Raw genomic sequence first — 18771 nt, 5'->3', positions numbered from 1 at the left:
GGCCTGAGGTGGCTGTCGACTCCTATGGGCCTCCTTTTTAATACACATGAAAATGCATGCAGGGGTTCATATCTCCTCCAGGAGCAGGTCGCACCAGCTCTTTACAGGTTCAAATTCAGCCTAGTGTATAACCGAAGTGTTTGGAGAAGATAAAACTGGTTGCAATGCACAACCTAGTTCTTACCTAGAGATTAGTTGTTACTAAATATTTCCACCCAGTCACTGCCAGGTGTAAGAATTATGCAGCTAACTGAAGCAACTGACAAAAATAACAATGTTTTCTTGCTAAGATGTGATCCATTTAGAGTAAAGAGAGAAAGATCTGCCTCCCAACAAATACAAATATCGCAAATTTTGTTTTCGGTGCAGGGAATCATCGGAGCAGTGTGTTGTGACTCACCCCTGTGCCTCCCAGATGCCTGGTGTATGGGTGGATATTCTCATATTTAACAAAAGTTTTCTGATTAAACATGAATTTATTCTCACATCCCTCACAGTTCAAGACTTTCTGCAGCAGAGTAATTCACTGTGAGACTGAGCACTAAAGCTCATATAATTACTTGACCTTTTATCTGTTACTTTAGAGGAGTGGCCTTCACATGTACTGTATGACACATTTCAGTTTCAGATTGATAATGAGCTATTGTGCATTCACATTCTCTATCTGGATAATTACCATTTCATATTATTGTGGGAAAAGCCCCTTCAATCATGGGATATTTCATGCAAATTGGGACTCAGATCAAGTCTTGTTACAGATTTAAAGTGGAAACTTGAAAATGGTAATTGTCTCATTCAGTCCTCTTTAAGGCTCACTTAAGAACGCCCCTCCAGACTCAGTTGAAATGTGGAGCAGATAGGCCAAGTGAGGTCGGCAGTATTAGGATGAAGCGCTCCATCTTGTTAGAATGCCTTTTATGAAACGTTAGAAAACAGTGGTGGATTTTTATTTCAACTTGTTTGCTTTTACTTTAGTCTTCAAGCAGCCAGTGTAAATGTCAGTGTTACTAAAAAAAAAAAAAATGTCACTGCAAAGAGAATCATCCTCGCCAAGAAATGTCATGCAACTTCCCATTAGCAGAGAAAAGCATCCTCGATTGACCTTTGAGGTGTGATTTGTAAATGCAACATGAAAAGCAGAGGGGTGGGCTCATTTGTTTCGCAGCACTGGAGGCCTTTATGAATTGTTTTAATGTTAGTGTCGAGCCCCTGCCTTGACCGTGCTCCACTCCGTTGCCCTTTTTTCATTTACCCATCGAGGCCAGCTATGACTTCCGTTTTTAATAAATATGTTTTTCAGTCTGGGAACTGCTCCAGTACTTCTGATTATTTTTAATGACAAGCTCCTTTTTCGTAGTACATTCATATTTGTCTCTTAAGACTTGAAGACTGTTTTAATGAGCTCTCATAAGGTCTGCTTCCTTAGCCCCTGGCCAGATAGAGCTATGTGCAGCAGGCAACTGTACTAGACCAAGACTATATAAGGCATGAACACTTCCCTAGACATGAAGACATGCCATTCTTCCCTTTGACAGATATTATCCAGTGGGGAATGGTAGCTGCAGTACTCCACTAGACCCTTGATTGAAACATATTGCATAAATAAAGCATAAAGAAAGATTTTAACACTGCCACAAATGTTGAGGTAGATTACTGAGCAATATGAGCTATTTGGCAATGACATAACATGAAAAGATGTACAAACTAGCTGTCGACTAAAGGCAAAGAGCAGTCATTTCGGCTCATATTGTAGTGACACAGTGTTATGGGCCTTCCCACCTGTTGAAACTTGCCATTCATTTCGTATGCTAATAGAGTCAGTGTTCTGTAGGTGTTCCACTTCCTAATTTGGACACCTCCTCTTTAACTCGTTCTCTCCTTTCCTCTCCCTCTCCCTCTGCCTCCTTGCTCCCCGTCTGCCTCCTAGACGCCATGATCCGGCTGGAGGAGAATAATCACGCACCCCCAGTAGACAGCATGGATACCAAAAGGCCCTCTGCTGAAAGGTGACCTCCAGACAATTCACCTCCCCAAAACATTTGGTGAGTTAAGAGTCAGTGAATCCCTTGTACTCACAAATGACACCATCTCCTCCTCCTCCCCCCTCATCAGCATTTGGCAGGATGTGCAGCTCCAAGTCATCATGTTAGATGTTTTAAATGGAGCTGTCTAAAACAGCGCACATTATCCAAAGTCTTTTTCTCTGCTTTAATCTCTGCTCCCTTTGAGAAAAAAAAAAAAACATTCAATGTGGATTTTTTTTCTCTTTTTTTTTCCTTCCTAAAGCCTTGAGTGACCAAAGTATATGCTGGTATTTTACCTGAATCAGCCTTCAATAGGATCAACAAGCCTTTTCACACATGTGCTTGCATGTGCGTTAGCGTGAGTGAGCACATGTGTGAAGAAGATACGGTGATGGGTATTGATCTGTCATTAAAGATGAAGTCTTTGTCTTTCTGCATGTTTGTGTTTCGTGTTTCGTGATGGCTACTCTGATATCCACACTGAGGAAGTGATCACATTCCTGTGCGTACAACGGATATACTGTATGACCTCATTCAAAGATGTTTTCATATTTTCTCTTTTAAAAAAGCCAGCATCAGCCAATGCCATTAAAAGTGCTCACTGCTTCCTAACTTCACTACCCTGTCTGTGGCACACAGCCTCAAACACATCCATGTGTATTCTGGAGACTTAATCTTGCCTCACAAAAACTTCAAATTTCATTCTTAGTAGTTTCCTAAATTTGCTGGACACTGTAACTTGTTCAATTTGAGAGGCAGGTGGATTTGTGAGGCAAGATGAGTGTGAGAATCCATCTTGCCAGGCTCTAGCTATTTGCTTGTGGCCAATGGACCAATCAGTGTTCTATGAAGGAGGAACAACTGGCAGATAGGGGTGGATCTTAGGTGTGATGACAGTGAAAAGCTACTGTTCAATTAGAACAATGGCAGCTCCTAAAGAGTTTAGCATAGATTGTGCTACAGTTATGTTATGCTGCAGGTATATCAGGACTGGAGAGTATTTCTTCATTGAAAGAAGAGCACAGAACGGCACTGAAGGTTTCTATAGATGAAAAAGATGTTTTTGCTTTTCTCCCAACCGGCCAGAGTTTGATTTACCAACTGACTCTGCTGGTGGGAATGGGAAGGGTGCACAATCTGATTGGTTGAAGTTAGCCCTTGATAGACAATGATAGACAGATGGTTAATCCAATCACCTGCCAAGTCTTTTTTTGAAAGCACCAGCCCTTTTCAAGACAGTTTCCAATGAAGCCTTCCCAGATGGGTCTGTGTAACAAACCATCTGGTGTTTCAGGTCAGTAACTTGTAGTAAACTAAAAGTTTAGTAAGTGGTGTATTTGATGGGGACTACTTTCAGCTGTGGATTGATACACACTTGGTGTTCTAGCAAGTATTTCTGGCAGCAGTGACTGACTCAAAATAGACTACAATGCCCTTGTTAAATCATAATTAGGGAGAATGTCATCCAGTGTGGTGTTGATGTGTTCTTAATAGGAATAAACTGTATCAAGCTTCGGCTATGGAGACTTGATAGCAGGACCAATGCATTGTTCATTTTGGTCTTTTCATGGACTTTGATGACAGTAAGGAAAATATACAAAATCATCAGATTATTTCTTAAATTCATTCCCTATAAGACAATGAATCATCTTTGAAACCTCTGTTGACCCATAAATGTTAAAATGTTAGTGATGCACATACATTTTGCACATTCCAGGCGGTTTGCTGGTAGCATAAGCGGAGGCCCATATGGGGCAGCAGTCCTCAGTGGCGGGTGCAAACCATCTGTAAGTTATTACCTGTGGAAACTAAATATCAGCACACATAAGACCAAACAGATAAACAAACATACTGATAATAGCCTCATAACAACAACCACAATACCAAAACACCAGTACTACGATCGCTACTTCTACTGCTGATAATAAATGTGATGTGTAATGTGAAATAGAGAGCTTGGGAAAGTATCAGCTGTGCTGCACGAACACAGCATATGTGTGGTTTAATTGAAACAAGTAGCTTGATTCAACAGAAGAGCCCCAGAAATAAAGCTGAAGACAAAGTATTAGCGGTGCAGGAGGGACAGGCAGTTTGTTAGCATCTGAAATGGATATGTGTGTTAGATCCAGAATTGGAGAGGCTACAATTTTGGTTTTACAAGTTAAATTTCCACTTGCAGCAGGATTTCTATGATTTGCTCGCGAGCGTATCAAAAATGGTAATCTGATTTCATTGATTTCATTGTTGTGAAAACATAATAAGTAAAAATAAAAATTAAAAAAGTAGTAGTAGTTTTATGTTGTGCCACAAAGGAGTTGGTTTACAAATAGTCCTGACCACACATGAAAAGCTTTTGCTTTCACATTAGTTTTTTTTTTCCAAATGAAAACACATGCCGAGAGTTATGAGGCTAACCTTGTTTGAAAGTAATAACATTTATCCCCTGAGCATAACTGACAAAGGGCTGATTTTGTGTGATAGTGCTATCTGCACAGTGCATCATGCGGCAAAACTTGTTCCATGATAAAACATTACCTTCAGCACCCCTGAAAACTTATTGAATGAAGTCGCCTTTGGCTAGAGTGCCTGTTTATGGAAATCAGGTCTTGCTCTGAAGTGAATGAAGCGATGATTGATAGCAGACTTGCATTCATTTGAGAGCAGAAAACCCCAGGCTATAATCAATGCAATCTCTGTAAGTGAAACTAACACAAAAAAAAACATTACAATCAAGCAAACATAAAAAAAAAAAAAAAAAAAATTATTTTCATTAACTGGCCAAAAGCAAGGCTCATTTGTCATGGAGAAAGTGGTGCATCTAGATGTTGTTACTCCATACGGAGTTCAGTGGGTTTACATTTTGTCACCCTGCGTATCGGTGAGCGTGGGTACAACAGCAGGAGTGGTTAAAAGCACTCGAGCATTCAGTCAGCGTGCATTTAATTTGGGTTTGCAGTAACAGGAGGCACAGACATGGTTATACAAGAGACGCGGATGAGCACATTTGGGTGTGTGGGTAGGAAGCCACAGATAAACCATTTCTGTCATCTCATTTCTTGGAATATGATTACCTGTCTAAAGCAATGTGTTTGCCCCACGTTTCATCTATGTCATCAATAGTTACATTGTTAGGCTTTATTGGACATTCAGGATGTTAGTGGCAGATTGTAATCATTGATTTAAAGTTTAAATGCTTTGAGGAACGTTGTTTATCAGAAACCCACATTTGAAGAGGTCACTGGAGAAATCTTTTCAACGTAAGTGTGTATTGATGATTCTGACACCGTGGGACATTTTCTGCAGTCTAATTTGTTACTCGATGAAGACTAGTTTGTGGTGAGAAATGACAATAATTGCAAAGAAATTTTCTCATCATTAAAAACTTCAGCAGCAGTTAGTGTAAAATCAAACTTCACACCGGATCCATAGAAGCTACTTAATATCTGCCCGGATGCAAAACGCATCTTTCAGGCCAGAAAACTCTCATGCAGAAACCAAGAGGTCTCATGTGTGTTGAGATCTGAAATGTCCCACACTTTACCAGCGCTCTGAAAAAAAACCAAAAAAAACTCAGTTGTGCAAGAGTGAAGGAACTCTTACTTATTTCCATAGGATTTACATATCATTTAATCATACCTGCATAACTACTTACAGAATGCATTCACTCCACTTTTTCAAGCCACAAGCTATAATATTCTGTCATAGTCCCGCTGTCTCTTTCTGGATATCCTAGCCATGTCTGTCATAGACGAACTGAGGAAGTGTTTGTGAGAATAAAAGGTGAGTTACAGTGAAGGAAACCAGTCCAGTGGGACTTCATTAGGCAGCGTTACAGTACTTCAAACATTATAAAAGCCTATCTGGTATTCAGCTGCGGTTCTCCAGGGCTCAAACTTTGTAATTACAGAATAATCTTTTGCTAAGTTAGGAAATCTCCCATCTATCAAGTCCATTAATACACACGGATGAGCACACACACACACACACACACACACACACACACACACACACACACACACACACACACACACACACACACACACACACACTTAAACTAAGCATACTCTGCTTAACTGTCCACACAATGTTTTGATGAAACTATAGAGGGTCTACACTGCAGTGTTTGTTTTCAGCCTCCTTCAGCCTCCTGTGCCAAATACGGATCAAAAGTGTGTGAGCAGTTGTCAGCGATGTGTGTTCTCTAGGCGCGCACTAATCATGTTTTTTCACCCAAATCCTGATCCAAGTCATTTGATATGAGTTCCAATATGATGTTTTTATAGTTACATAATACAGCTGCACATACAACACTAAATTAGGTAAAAAAAAAAAAAAAAAAGAAAAGTTTAGTTCCCCTCACATATTTTACTGTGGTACAACATTTCATCCTGCAAAACACCTGGATAAGAATTGTCTGACAGATATTTTGTACAATACCTTTAGTTTCTGAATTGCTTTGGTTTGCATAACATATTTAAATGTGTAGTGTTTGTTTGGATTTGTTGGGACATGGAGATGTGGACAGGACATAGACAGCCTCTCTCTCTCTCTCTCTCTCTCTCTCTCTCTCTCTCACTCTCTCCCTCTCTCTCTGTTCAAACACAGTTTTTACCAATTACAGCACTTGAGACGTATGCTACTTATGCAAAGCATTGCTGAAATAGATGCAAATTGACTCATTTTCTTAACCTCTACTCTCTTCACTGTCACTGTCTGCGTATCTTCATTAAAACAGTTGGCTGTTGTTCATTTTTTGTGCAACTCTGTTGTTCTCTTGTTCCTTAAATTAAACTGTATTTTTGCAATAGAGTGTTTTAATGAAGCACAATAGAAAACTTTTGACAACTGCACAATGGGTTACAATGAATAAAGGATGTGATTTGGATCAGCGGCTAGTGATTTTTTAAAAACATGCCTTTCTTGGTCTACTTGACGAGCCGATCGGCTTGGGGCAATTCATTTTTGTGAAGAGGAAACTGTTCACTCGTTGCATAATGTAAACTGCATCCTGTATATTACAGGTTGAAGTTGTGAAACTGAACAAATTTATTGCAAGGATTATCGCAATGGCACTTATATTTCCAGAGTTTGGAATACCTGTCTGTATCGTATAAATGCAGATTTGGATTGACTGTTACAGTTTGGGCCACAGTACAGAAACAGTACAGTGTATTAAATCAGCAACATGCTTCAAAAACATGCATCTTGTTATGTATGTGTATCATTTGTGGCCAGAAATTTCCTGTGTCCTGTGAAGGCCCTCTCTTTTCCAGTCCAATTTTATCTGTGTAGAGCTGTCTATGTATGTGTCCGATGCATTAGTCGCTAAAGGGAACAACCATAGCGGTGCTGAGATGGAGTCTGGCCCTGTGAGTGTGAGGTGAGGCCTCTGGGGACAGATTGAAGAAGTCATGGGCGTTAGGGAAAGGAAAAGTACCTGCAGATCCACAGCTGTGACATTGTTTCTGCTGACTTTTAAGTCTTGATTCACAGCCTGGAGGTGCTGTCATGTCAAGACTGAATGTTATATCATTCACAATGAAGTAAGCTATAGATAGTCTGCATGGTAAACATATGTTGTGATTTTATACTGGTGACATGTTAATAGGAGACAAGACTAGTAAGACAAGATATGTTGGTCAACTTTTGTTATTATCTTGGTGCAAAAGCAGCTGGCGTCTTTAATATTTAACAATAACTGTTGATTTTTATTTGTCTTGCGGTTCTCCAGTATTCTCTCTTTTCTTTCCCTCACTCTGCTGCGGTTTGGATTGATGATGGCACATAATATGTTGCATGTAACGAGTCTAAATTGGTTTCCCCGCCATATTGCACAGCCCTTTAGCCAAGTCTATTTCCTGCACTTTACCAGCTCATCCGCCGACTGCTTTGTCCAAAGGCAGCTTTTGCTCAAATTGCTGCCTCTTTCTGTCAATATGTTTGCTCCACAGCAATCTGTCTTTTCTGTGGGCGAGTTCTCCTGCTGCGAAACGCTTGCCCTGTGCTCAGTGTCCAGAACTTTGCACCTGTCCTATAATGTCTGGGCACTTATTGTGCCTTTCAGGTACTTTAAAAAAAATGTTATTATCACCCTGTTGCCACTGTAAGCTCTATACTCATACCCTTACATTTGTGGACTTGATATAAGCCGTTGAAAGTGTTTTTCTATAAAAAACCATTATACTCCCTGGGACTCTGAGCCATTTCCTAACATCTCCAACATCCATTTTTTTTATCTCTTATACTGCCTTTGACTGCATTAGCCAAAGAAACATGCCAACTCTTATCACCACACCTTTAACTTAGGAATTGTGAGCTACAGTATGTAAACTTTGTGCCCTCAATATCCCTAAACGTCAGCCTTATCTTCTGGAAATGATCTGTTTCATTCACAGCTGCATCATGACACCGTCCTAAGCCTTTTCCTAAACTCTAATGACATTGGAGTGGCTTCTGCTTGCCAGGTCTTAGCTGTGAATATGTTTTCAGCCTCCATCTGTGGGTTAAGTGTTGTTCAGTTTGTGTAAGGGAACATCTTAGTACATAGAAGTGGGGCACAGCTGCCCTAACAGCCTTTTCCACTGCCACCACCCACTTTTATGTTTTTGATTATTTAATCCATTTCCTTACATCATGCCCACAGTGAAAGCTCAATTGGAAATCTCAGAAACCTCAGAAAACATGTTGTGAAGAACGTCTAAGCCTGAGCCACAAAACCTTTGATACTTATATTTATTTTTTTCTGACCTTCTCTCTTTCTTTCTTTTTTTTTTTTTTTGCCTTTTTCTTCCTATACAAAATTCCCTGGTTTTATTATCTTTCCTACTTCAGCTGTGAGAACACACAGTCCCATACCTGCTGGAGACAATATCAAGATGTATCTCTCCAGCTTTTCTCCTGTGGCATAAATACATGGTGACCTTTAATTCACGCAGCTCAACCAGTAGACATGTTATTCCTCAGACATGGTATGTAATGTATTCTAACCTCTGTACATGTTTGCAATATTTAATACAACCTATACACTATCACCTCTCTCTCAACACTTGAGGAATTTTAATAGACACATTGTACACATTTGCTTTTTGTTGGCTATTAACTCGTTTTTACAAGTTTTATTCATACAACATGGAATATTTCTTAACTGGCAACAAAACTTGGAAACTAAAAGCATTCATACCAAAATAAACTACAGTTAGAATCTGAATCTACCTATTATTAGGTTCCATACATAACAACATGATTTAAATTGAGTGTAAACCTATTTCACAAGCTTTATAGTCTTACTGGACCTCACACATTCTGTAAAGTAGAAGCAGGATAAAAGTGAAATTGGTCACACCTCTGAATTACACACAGCAGAAAAATGTTTTAAGAGACACTTAATTCAATTTTAGTATCACAGAATGACTCCATCACACTAACAGTGTTTTTTTAGCACTAAAACTTATTGACTGGAACAAGGCAGCAAAAGTTGGTGTCACACACCATTGGGCTGCAGCTTATGTCTTAAGGGAGAAAAGACTTCTAGTCTGTGATTTTGGGCTTTAATTCTGTTTCTTTTCTAAATCAGTGTTGGTTTTATAACCTGGTTACAAGTTTAATTTGCCAATAATCTCTTGTCACTATAATTTGTGTGCATCTCTGACTTCATAACTTAACACCATAAGACATAACTTCTCAAGTGTATCAGTGCTAACTCAATAAAACCACTATATCTTATAATAGTTGTGGATTTCCATGAAACTTGGCACAGATGTTCATAGTCTTCAGAGGATGAATCCTAATGACTTTGATGAACCTACATTACATTACACTACATTACATTAACATTTTTGGTGAACTATGTCTGAGCTATTGAATGGATTGCCATAAAATTTGGTTCACACATTCATGCTCCCCTCAGAGTGACTCTTGACAAGTTTGGTGATCCCTAAAGTTTTCATGTACCGTCAAAATTAGTTGTCCAATTATGACCTGCAAAACTAATGACATTCCAAACATCTCAGCTGTACTTTAAAAACCTTATTTGCTCATCATCAGCATGTTATTTTCATTCAGTTTTCATTTTGAGCATGTTGGCATGCTGACTCTTGAAATGCTAAACCAAACCGTGCAAACCACAGATCCACCAATGAACATGCGTTTGGCCTTACATATTGGAACATATATATTTATGTTTTTGAGTTTGTAGTTCCATTATAATCCACACATCATCAGTTCAGTGTCAAAAGACCAAAGACAACAACTATCAAGAGGAAAATAATTATTCCTGACAGGCACATTCCTCATTTTTCCAATTATGAATTTCATCCACAACTCTCAAATTACTTAACAAATCTATGAGTAACCCTTGAGACACAAGTTTGAAAAGGAGCAAAACACACTTTCTTTCTTTTGCCTTTTGACCTTCTGTCATACCAGTTTAGTTATTTGGTTTACACAACCCCTTAGGAATTTTTCCTTTCCAAATTCAGTGATAGAAATCTCAGCATGCGTCATAATGGTGTGGTGATAAATTGGTAAACTGTTTCTGCTGAACACTGTATCTTAGGTCTGTATCATTATGATGGTGAATTATTGCAGCCTCCACGTTCACTAAGCCACAGATGGACGGTGAAGGATTGAGACTTCTGAGCAGAGCATCTTGAGTGCCAATTTTTCGCTGGACAATTCTGACAAACAGGCATACTCTCCAGTGTTTTATTCACCAAAGCCTCAAAGTGCAAACCAAACCAAACACAGGGGATGTCATCTCTTTGACATATAAGTCTGAGAATCAAAGCCAGTAAAGCAGCTTCATTATTGGAGCTGTTGACTCATCTTCCATAGTCATTGCTGTCTTCATCTCCGCTGTATTTTTGCTTAGTCTATACTGGGCAATTCTAATTGAGCTAAGGTCTGAGGTCTGAAACAGAATGTATATTTTCCTTATCTCAAAACGCAGCTCTCTGTTCATTTGTTTTCTAACTGTACCTTCCAAACTCTCTGTCTCTCTGGTTGTTCATTCTCTGTCCCACACCAGCGCTCTCCCCACTCCTCTTGCTTTTTTTCTTATGCTCCTTTCATTTCTCTTCCACCAGGCTATTCATTATAGGCAGAGTGTTACTGAGAGGCTCATCCCAGCGTGATGCATTGTGTGCGGTGTAATTCACAGATATGGCTTCTGCATGATAAAGACTGCTTATAGAACGACTAGACATCTGTCCTGTGGACCCCTTTTCCGCTCCCGTCCCGCTCTGAAATGAACTGAACCATGTGTTGAACACCCACAGTGGGAGAAGGGATTTGCAAACTGGCTCGAGTGATGTGAAAACAAAAACTGTTAATTCCCCCTTTTCCCTTAACAGATGGAAAATAAGAATGTTTGTAAAGCTTGTGATAGATGTATTTTATCACATTTAAAGTTCTTTGTGATTTTATGCAAAGGAAACATCCAGTTTCTCATGTGCTTTCCTTTTATCTTCCATTCATCTACTCACCTTCTGATGCTAACTTTTCATTCGTTTCCAACTTTAGCTTCACTTGGAACCAAACCTCTCTTTCATTTCTAGGGGTCAACGTGTCCGAAGATCTGAATTGATGATTCTGGCTTTAATTAGTATAGCCTGTTTTAGTGATATCAGCAATTCTTTACAGGCTATGCTAATCTGTGCCAGAATCAGCAATGCAATTGGGAACGGATGCATTTCTCCATGACGTACATTAAGGCCGTTTATTGCACTGTTGTCATTCCCCAAATTTCTCTTTTTATTTATCGCTGGTTTTGAGTCAGTGCTTTGAGAAACAAAAATAGTTCCTCAAGATGGATGGAAGCTGATAAAGACCTTCTCACAGACAAGATATAATTTGTAATTTACAGAATGAAAAGCACCAGTGTATAGTAAAGTGAAAAGTGTGTAGTAGGTCTATATGTGTTACATGCTAAAAATCAAGTGGCCTTTTCTGAGCCATCTGCTGGGCAACAACGCGATGAGAGTAAATGTCAAAGATGATGTCAGTATCTCCTTCCTTTCATTGTTTTCTCGTTTCACCCTTGTTGTTGGATAAGGTGGATCATTGGTGTGAAAAAGTACGGACGACACTAGCTCCAGTAGCTGCTGCCTTGCTCTGTTGGTGTGTTTCCCATTAACCTGGTACATTAGAGGCCCCTAACCTTTAGACACTTAATTTAACAGGATGCCAGTCTTTTAAAAAAGCCATTATTTCTGCAGAAGCTCGTTTGACCGCTACAATGATAAATGTATAATGTGTGTCTTGTTCGCAAACGCACATATAGAGAAGATGACCCGCTGGAAAAGACTCTGTAAGGATTCAGTTGATCAGTTTCATGTTTTATTATTCATTAATTTGGAACAAGTTAGAATCCTTTGTCATCGTATCAAACCCCAGTTTTTGATTCTAGTTATGATTTTCACTTATTCTGCTATGGAATGTAGTGAAATTTATTCACACGCATTAGTTACCTCTTTACTCTATATGATAGTTTGCATTGTCATTGGCAAAGTCCAGCATTCCTGCAGTGGATCCAAACAGCATACACATGCATAAGAGAATGACAGAGTCAAACAGCCTGTCGCAGCCATGTTGAGGTGGACACATATTTGCATTGGTACAGGAAAAGCTGCTCAGATTTATAAAAAAATTTCAAATTTTCTTCATGGCCAAACTGAGTAGCTGCTCATAGCATTTTTAGCTTTCTGCCCTCAGTGATCAATACATGTGTCACTTGGAAATTTACTGTAAGATCTGTATTTTTTAAGATATTAAAGACTGAACCCTTTTATAATTTGGAGGTTTTTACTCTGGGCAGTTTTTATTTTATTTGTCGCTAAACAAAATTCACTTTAACTGGATTATGTCATGCACACCGTTCACAACTGATAAACGCTTTAACAGTGGGGAAATCCTCCCTTTGTGTGACTTTGCTGCTACAGGGGTAGAGCACACTGTGCATCCGCCAATACCGACATACAGGTAAGCCGCCTGTAAACCAGGACCCAGAGGGACTGGCATTCTGCTGTGGCCTTTGATTGGCAGGGGAGCAAATGGCACCAGCATCTGGAGGCACTTGGATCAGACCCTGATAAAAAATGCAGACACACACAGACACAGAGAGGGGTGGATAAACACATGTGAACACATGCAATTATGCACACACGCACTGAGTGCAACTGACCTGACACTAACCCTGCAGGCGTCTTTGCTTTGCCTGTCTCCTGGCCGGAATATCTATCCACCTGTGTAGGCTTCACTTTGAAGCAGCTGAGAAAGGAAATGTGCTCCCATTAACATAATCACCCCTAGAGTTTTCCTCATGTATAACCCTTAAAAGCTTAATGTTTTAAGTAATTTGCCATTAGTCATTATTTAGCCTTCATGAGGGACATGATTAAGTCTTGCTGTTTCTCTCACGCACAGTATTTTCTCTTGGATTTGCAACATGCTTGAGACTCACAGTGATTGATTTTGGTATTTTGTGTATTAGTCTGCAGCCCACTGTGTCATGTTATCTACATCTGTGTTGATCAATCACCTGTCTGTATGGCTAACAGCAATTAACTAGCATGTTGAAGATTCCATCCATCTTGTCCAGCTGTGTTTAAATCCCTAATGTGGCTGTTTAAATCAGACCCACAGAGTGTTCGACTCTACAGAAAGCCAATGATTGCATTACTCCCCACCCTTACATCAACTTGGGCCCAATAAAGTTAATGCTCTCAATTATCTGTTCCACAGTGGGGCTTTTATCCCCGTCTGTCTTTTGTCTCCTCGATCGTCTCATCAATGGAAGTAATGTTCTAATTTTTCTAAGTAATTATATTAATGTAACTTTGGGAAAATTATTTTCCAAAGTAATTGGTGCCCATTTTTCTCATTGCTCACATATGTATTGATATCAAGTATAACTGTAGTTTTCTCTGTATACAATATATAAAGAATTGTAACCCATAATATTTCGATAGCTTGCATATTTATGACAGTGGTGACATTTTGGTCTAATACCTTCCTCCTCAGCCTGTCACCTGTAATCCACTGGTCAGTGATAGACCCTGTTTAACCTTGCTGATAAAATTCCAGCTGAATCCCACCCATCAGCAGAGAGAGAGAGAGAGAGAGAGAAAAGTGCAGGACCTCCTGAGGTCACTTTTTCACAGTGGTATACTCCAGAGCACCAGGCCTCTCCATTTAGCAACATAATTTGACTCATTACCTTCCTCCTCTCCAAACTGTATGCATGGAAAATGTTATGCCTGAGCAGCTATAGGCTCTTAAGCTGCCTTACTTTATGAGGTACCTGCTATGTGTGTGGGTGCGGGAGCGATCGCACATGCTGAGCAAATCTCGCTCTCTCTCCAAACACTGATGAAGTGCTGGGGGGACATTTTTTTCTATTTTGCTTCATAGTCTGGAACAAAAAATAAACAAACTCTAACACAACTTCTATTTTCACTTTTCATTTGCACTAAATCAAGATGAGAACACATGATAAGAAATTGGAATCCCAGTAATTTGCCAGTGCATTGAAGGAAATGTAAATGTGAGTTACTGGAGATGGGGGGGGGGGGGGGGGGTTCTGCAGTATGCAACACTGATGTAAAGTTTGTAAAAGTTGAAATGATAAAGAATCTGGCACTGACAGAATTTGAATAACAACTTGATGCATTGCTTTAGTGGAAACTATGGTTGAGTGACATGATAATATAAGCAGAAATGTCAAACAATCCCAAGGTTCAACTTCCCACTTGTCTTTTTCATATGTGATAGTAAGCTGAATATCTTTGGGTTTTATCAAGTTGTTTGTTTCCGACACAGTCTGATGGTCCCTTGGCCTAGAGAAAATGTAATGGGCATTTTTCACCATGTTTTGGTGACCAAACAATTTGTTGATGTATCAAGAAATTAGTCAGCAGCCATGTAAAATTACATACATTTTGATATAATATTTTATCCATATCACCCACCTCTCGTGGAAAATAATCACATTTTTCATCATTTCATATCATTTATGTTGCACAGTATTTTGATTTAATACTTTCACTGCTCTTCTCTTGGCAGGTTATGCATCACTCTGCCTTTGTTCCTCCTTTAACCAGAGCATATGAGAATGACAGAAGATGGATATAAGGAGGGAGGCACTTAGGCACCTAGATTTTTGACCAGATTCAGACAATGTGACTTTGATAGAGCTTCACTTCACATGTATAATTTCTTGTTCATTTCTTGGGAACATTCAAGCTCGGCTGCCCCTTGTCCATCAGCTAAGCTAACTGCCAGTGTGATTTGTGCGACGCAATAATGCGCGCAGCCATTTCCTCGGTGAATTATTGGAGCCAAGAATACCACCCTGGCCTGCAATTAATGACAGTCCATTGATTCAGCCCGTTCCCTTTTGGCAGGAAAAAAAGCTCTCTTGAGGATTCTTCCTCCCTGGGGATGCCTATGTTAGTCACAGATTTCTTAAGTTTAATGCACTTAGTTAAATTTGTCTCTGGGGACATAGCTGGCAGAGCTCCACCAAAATATTACCCTTAACAGAACCTAAATAAATAGTCCGCTCAACATTTGATTGGCAGGCGACTTCTACCTGGCTTATTTGCAAAAGCTAATGTTGTGTTAAAGTGGATTTTTATGCCCAGTCAAAAATGTTTCAACACTTCTCTTCATCCAGTGAGACTGAGGTCAGTTTGTGCTGGCTGAGGTCTGAATATTCATGATCAGGTTAAAATACTGTTGGGATCAGATTAGAATTTTTACCAACAGAGTTCAGCTCATTTAGAAGTGCTCATGTATGATTTGATTTCAAAGACAGTATTTAAATAGCAGGAAGTCTGAAACCAGTCTCTGACATCTCATGATATTGTTTGAGGAATGACTGCAGGTTAAGAAAAAAGCGATCATTATCAGTTTTTGCTCGTGATATGTTTTCCTGCCCCCAACTGATCTTCCCTTTGTCTTCTCTTTCCCTCCTGCAGGATGCACACTGTACCCCCTATTTAGTCAGAAATATCCTTATAGATGCACCTGCATCTGCATTTGAATATTTCACATGGCTGGCAGATGGCACAGAAAGCCTTCCATCACCATTATAAGGCGAGGGGCTGTGTTATTGGTCATCGTCCAATACTGGATACAGAATTCTGCAGTGTGAGGCAGAAGCAAAAGCTATTGAGAGGAAAGTAAGAGAGACAGGGGTCGGAGAGAGTTTTAAGCAGCATGCAGTTCAGCTATAAAACTGCTAACTGTACAGAGTTATGGCATGGCGCATAAAAGATTTACCTTGAATGAACCCCCAGATTTCAACACCTGTGTGACCTTGATTCTGGGTGGATGTGTGCACACTGTAAGAGGCTGTGACTCCACTCGTCTCATGCTGCTATAATATGTGAAGAAAAAACACATGTAGCATAATGCTGTGTTTATACAAACTACCTATTTTACCACCCTGGTGTTTTCTTGCCTTTCATAACATTTTACAGTATTATTATAGAAATATTGTACTTTTTCTTCCAACAAATGTGTTGCACTGGCAGGTAGTCTTGCTTTCACCTTCTGTTCCAGTTCATCCTAATTCAGCTTCATGTGGTTTAAATCTGGAGACATTGCTGGTCTTCCATCATCCTCCCGCTAATAATGCATCAGAGGGGGCAGTAACACAGTTTGTTCCAACACTGCCTAACAGGTAGATGATTTGTAGACAATCAGTCAAAGTTGGGGCACCTGTAGGAACTAGTTGCATTAACTTTCAAGGCTTCATTTGTTTCCATTGCTGCAGGAAACCAATTTCTTAAGCCCTGAAAAAGGTCTGATATTTACAAGGTTTCTCAGTTGTTGTTTTTTTTTTTTACCTTTGGCAGTTGCCTGCTTACCTTTGTCTGATTTAAGGTTATGCTCTGGGTTTAAACAGCTTAAATTTCAATAAAAACTGGAAAAATATGGGTGTTCTAAAACTTTGACTAGTAGTGTAAGTATACCAAAAAACTATCAAATAAATATTTTAGAGAATTTAGAAGCCTCGAATCAGGCCTTTCCAACATCCAGGGATATAAATCTGAATTGCAGTAGAGTCGGCCGATGACTCACTTTTCACAGCTGACAAACTTGCTGGGCATCTGCTCATCTGTTGAGCCTCCCTGGTGTCTCGCCTCTTTAGGAAACGAATGCCTCGTTGATCGTGTTGCGCTCTGCATGAACAGAAAGTCAGAGTTTACCTCAGTATCTGATGACCTCTTGCACGTTTATCTGCAGAGAATGATAAGAAGTGTCTTGCTTCTTTTCAGGTATAAATGGAAGTGAAATGTCTTTCCCTCTTGCTCTTGTAAAAGGAATTGGTTATAGCTCAGGAGCCAAACGTATTTGCCTTATAAAGGTATGTTCACCTTTATAAAGCACACAACAGCAGAACACATTCACTTTCACAATGCAATCAATCCAACTATCAATGAAACAACCAGAACAACTAACAGGCTAATGGATTTCTGTCTAGATTTCCCATCACGCCCAGTTTCCAGGTTGTATTGGTTGGCATTCACCTCACTTTCACTGCAGTGTTGTGTTGTGTGCACTTGTGTGGGTCCAAACAAGTGGACCCAATAAGACTGAAAATCTCTTCTTCAGCGAGACCAGCAGCAATGAGTGGTGTCTCACTGATTCTGCTGCTGCACCTGCATCTGCACCTGATGGAGACAAAAGCAGAGATAATGAGCTTTGATCTGATGTGAATCCTGATAGCCACCTCTCTGTGTATAACCAAAGATAGAGAAAAGCCCTGGTGACATACTGCTAATGGCCTCACTTGGACAACATAATGCAAAAGCCAATACTTCAGAGCACTGATTGAACCGCGCTTATGACTTTGTCCTTGTGAAGATGCAGCAGAAGTGAACTTAAATGGCAAACGGTTTTTAATGGTAATGCAGATTTGTATCCAGCTGCTCTATTTGAAACCATGGCACGAAGCTGTGGAAGTGAGTCACCAATACCACAACCCCAACCCATCTGTCTTTTTAATTCATCAAATCAAATGCCCTTATCTCATCAACTGTGTAATCTAGGTATATAGTTAAATATAGCAGCCCATGTTAAAACTGTCACAGGCAAGCTGGGGGATTTCACTAGTTTCTGCAAGAAAGTGAGCAATTTAAAAGCCAAAGACAGAATGTGGATGTGGAAAAGCAGGGGCAGATCAAGAGAAGACTAAAGTTGAGTGATAGAGATTGATGATGGTAAAAGAAAAGAGCAGAGGCTTTGGAAGTGAAGAGGGGAGGATAGTTAAAGGAAGAGGCGGTGTGGGTTCATCAGAACAGAGATAAGAGCAGGGAAAGGAGCACACAGTACTGCTGGAAGAGCTGCAGCTGGCCCCTCTCAAAGCGGCTGCTGTAGTCAGACTAATTGATAAGTATGCATAGATAATAAAATCTATAACCATCTATCTTCGAGTTATAGTCTGTCTGTGGCAAAGGTTCTGTCACGTGGTGGGTAAGACGAGAAATGACACAGAAAATGGAATCATATTAAGCGACTGCACATTCACTGGAATTGATTGGACTTGACTGGGAAGAGGATTGAGGAGTCACAGCTCAACACTGCTGCAGTGTGATGTGCCTGGCAAGTCGGTTTTGACACTAACACAGTAATGTGAACCCCCCCCGCCCCAAACCCTTCCACATCTGGAGGTCATATCCTCGAAATGACACATAATCCGTAAAGCTATGCGGGGTCTCAAGACACGAAGCGTGACATTTTA

The 18771-nt window shown here is 39.9% G+C and overlaps 1 protein-coding gene across 3 annotated transcripts in view; it reads left to right on the top strand.

Annotated features, from left to right (window-relative positions):
- chrm3a (cholinergic receptor, muscarinic 3a) overlaps positions 1 to 18771 on the top strand; it is a 75333-nt gene that overhangs the window by 23332 nt on the left and 33230 nt on the right. Inside the window, exons 2-3 of one of the 3 annotated variants that reach the window (XR_011691370.1) lie at positions 1928 to 2042; positions 2287 to 3482. The exons of 1 other annotated variant lie outside the window; for it this stretch is intronic. The gene's annotated coding sequence lies outside the window, so the exon portion shown is untranslated. Of the gene's footprint in view, positions 1 to 1927; positions 2043 to 2286; positions 3483 to 18771 lie in introns of those variants that run through there. One more of the 3 variants, XM_071480278.1, reaches the window with a different exon arrangement.

The sequence above is a fragment of the Trachinotus anak genome, unplaced genomic scaffold (assembly GCF_046630095.1).
Source record: "Trachinotus anak isolate AG129_WGS33_773 ecotype Australia unplaced genomic scaffold, CSIRO_AGI_Tana_v1 ptg000007l, whole genome shotgun sequence".
In the NCBI taxonomy this organism is placed as follows: domain Eukaryota; kingdom Metazoa; phylum Chordata; class Actinopteri; order Carangiformes; family Carangidae; genus Trachinotus; species Trachinotus anak.
Note: the sequence above shows the minus strand (reverse complement) of the source record. Positions and strands in the feature narration are given on the sequence as shown.